A 3,714-nucleotide genomic window follows, 5' to 3' on the forward strand; every position below is an offset into this window, starting at 1 on the left:
GCATGGATGAATTGCCAGCAAATTACACAGAGAGAAGGAAGAAGATCCCCCAAACTGCCCCCACCCTGTATAACTTCCATAAGTTTGAGAGGATGACATTGCTGTTTTCCAAGGGTCAGTGGTGGTGGGAGGCTATAGGGTCAGGGAAGAGAATGTGGTAACAAAAAATGTCGCATCAGGGGGCCAGTCATGGTGACACAGGACTTTAGTCTCAGCACTCAGGAGGCAGGAGCAGGTGGATCTCTGTGAATTCAAGGCCAGCCTGGTCTACATAGTGAGTTCCAGGCCAGCCAGGGCTACTTTAAAGTGAAACCTTGTCACAAAAACAGAGAAACTTAAACAACATAAAACCATTTCGAAAATCTTAGCGTGACACAACCATCCTATGTCTTAAGTGGGGAGCCGCACATGTGAACCTACACACAAGCTATGATGCTTAGAACTGAACACATACTTGTATACACACACTACTGTGGTTGGCATGTGTGTGCACCCATTGAAACTTAACCACCACGGTGTTGGAATCAAAAGGTGGGGCTTCTCTGGGGCAATTCAGACCCTTCTCCCATGGGATTAGGTACTGTTGGAAATGAGTATTAATCATCCACTTGACATAATCTGGGATGACCAGGAGATAGGCCTCTGGGCATGCCTGTGGGGAATTACCTTGATTGCATTAATTGAGCTGGGAAGACCTGCCACTGTGGGTGGCGCCATCCCTCTGGCTGGGATCTTGGACTGCCTAAGCAGAGAAAGGGAGCTGAGCAGCGGCCTTCATCCCTCTCTGCTCCCTGATTGTGGATGAGACACGACCAGATGCTTCAAGCTCTCTTGACTTCCCCACCACGATGGGCCGCAGCCTGGAATCATGACCGGAAGAAACCATTTCTTCCTTGGGTTGCTCCGTCAGTGTTTTATCACAGCACGGGATGAGTAAGATAGGACCCTTTATAAAAGGGGCTTAAGAGTATGAGTTCAGCTCTCCTGCTCTCCCGCCTGCCACCAGATGAGGACAAAGCATCGGGCACCATCTTGAAAGCAGAGGTCAGCCCCCACAATACCAATGCCCAGGCTTAGGCTTCCCGGCTTTTGTGCTAATGTCAGTGTCCTAGCTGTGAGAAAATGGTGTCCTGAGGGCCGGCGGGAGTGGGGGTGGGAGTATATGGGATCTCATTGCTATATTGCTTATCTCAAGTATCTGTGAATCTAAAACTGTCTCCATTATTTTTTAAAGTGTATGTGTAGGGGGTAGCAGTAGGGAGCCAAAAACACTAGGAATCTGGGGTTTTATTTTAAGGGCTGTGGGCAACTGTTGAGGAATTTTTCTCAGGCGTGACACGTGTCTTCATTTAGCATCTATTTTCTGTCCAACGCTAGGATAATATTATCCTGGCCTGACTTACGACTGTGACATTTTAATTTAAAATACTACCCTCCCCTCCCCTGCCCTTTTTTTTTTTTTTTTTGTCCCTGTATACTTTCCCAGATTTTCTAGGAAAGCAGTTTCAGGCTCCATGCACGAGCTTGGATTCTTTCTGCAGCAGAAAGAACCAACCGGGAAGGGTTCTTCCCCTCGTTCCTTCCACAGACATTTCGTAAGCATCTGCGGGAAAGCCAGGCTCTGTGCCAGACACCAGAGACTGCAGAAGAAACAAGACAGTCCTTCCCACCTGTCAGAGGCTGCATCGTTAGCTCTGGGTGAAAAACAAAGCACAGGCTCCAGAAAGAAGTGGATCCACTTGAGCCTCATGTAGTCTCAGGTCTGGGGACAAAGGGGCCTCACGGGGCCGGCAATGTCCCAGTTTCCACCATCTTTAACGTGTCTTCCATCTCCCATATGTGTCTTCAGACAGACGCTCTCCTTAAAGGTCAGGCTAGCCTGGAACTCCCCATGTAGTCTCGGCTGGGCTCGAATTCATGGTAATCCTCCTGCCTTTGCCCTCTGGTGCTGCTGTGATTACAGGTGTTAGCCACCATAACCAGCTGCATGTTTCCATCCTTAAGCTTGCCATGTGAGCGTCTTAGCTCATCACTATGAGTACATTAATATATTTTCTATTACTGTAATGAAGTACTTGAGGATGGATATTTCTTTAAAACAGCATCGCACTGTGTAGACCTAAACAGCCTGGAATTAGCTACAGAGACCAGGCTGGCCTTGAACTCACAGAGATCCACCTGCCTCTGCCTCCTTAGTGCTGGGAAAAAAGGTGGGCACAACCATGCCTGGTAACTCCATCTTGCTTAATATGACTTCCTTAAAAAGTGGATATTACAATTCCATTTCCTAGGGGAGGTAATGGAGATGCAGGGGTTTGTTAAGTACCTTGCTTAAGATTCCAAGACTAACAAGAGTAGGGCTATGGTTCAAAACCGGGGCTAGCGATTCAGGCCCAGCGGCGGTCCACGGAGGTGGACGGGCCCTGTGGCAGAGATAAGCAGACTGAGGTGGAAAGGCCGGGCGGCGGCCCACAGGGGTGGACGCAGGTCGGCGACCTGCGGAGGTGGACGGGCCCGGTGGCAGCGGCCGACGGGGACATACAGGCCCAGTGGCAGCCGGCAGAGACATACAGGCCCGTTGGCGGCCCGCGGAGGTGGACAGACCCAGCGGCCGTTGACAGGGACATACAGGCCCGGCAGCAGAGACAAGTGGACGCAGGTGGGCCTGTGGCGGCGGGCCACAGGGGTGGACAGGCCCGGGGACGGAGAGGGGCGGACGCAGCTTGGAGCGGGGACGCCCCTAGCCCCAACACCTGGGGAAGAGACTATCTCTGTGGGTCGGAACCAGGGCAAGTCTGGGCATTCCGTCTGGGGACAACCCAGGGCCCAACTGCTGATCCTGTGAAACCCAACAACTTGGAGGTGTTGGTGAGACTACCCTGCTCAACTGAAACCCATCTGGGAGAGGATTCAGATGCCTACAGTTGAAGTCTGAAGAAACAAGATCAGCTGAGGAGTTGACAAATGAATAAAACGTGACCTGGGAACACAGAAGAAGGCGTTACCCAGCCACTAAACCAGATCACCAGAATCATAAGTATATAATTCACCGACTGAAATCAGCTGTCCCTGAAGAAACAGCCCAATAGCACCAATTTAACCAAGAACCCCTACTAAACCAAGACTAAAAATTAGAACAAGAGAGGCACTCTCAGACACAGACACCACCTGCACCGCACAGAGGAAAAGATGAGTAGACGCCAGAGCAAAAATACAGGCAACAACATAAAGACCTATATGGCAACATCAGAACCTAGTGATTCTACACCTGCAAGACCTAAACATACCATGACAGAAGAAACAGAAGAAATCAACCCTAAAAATGACTTTAAGAAGATGATAGAGGCCCTTAAAGAAGAAATTAAACATTCCCTCAATGAGGAAATAAAAACTTTCCTTAAAGAGGAAATGAAAAACTACCTTAAAGAGGAAATAAAAACTTTCCTTAAAGAGGAAATGAAAAACTCTCTTAAAGAGGAAATAAAAACTTCCCTTAAAGAGGAAATGAAAAACTCCATTAAAGGGAAATAAAAAACTCCCTTAAAGAAATGGAAGAAAAAATGAACAAAAAATGGGAAGAAATCAAATCAAGCCAAGAAAAAGCAATTAAACAGATGAAAGAAACATTCCAAGATCTGAAAAATGAATTTGAGATAATAAAGAAAACACATGCTGAGGGAATGCTGGAAATAGAAATCCTGACAAAACGAACAG

Source organism: Peromyscus leucopus, chromosome 3 (genome assembly GCF_004664715.2).
Source record: "Peromyscus leucopus breed LL Stock chromosome 3, UCI_PerLeu_2.1, whole genome shotgun sequence".
NCBI classification, from domain to species: Eukaryota; Metazoa; Chordata; class Mammalia; order Rodentia; family Cricetidae; genus Peromyscus; species Peromyscus leucopus.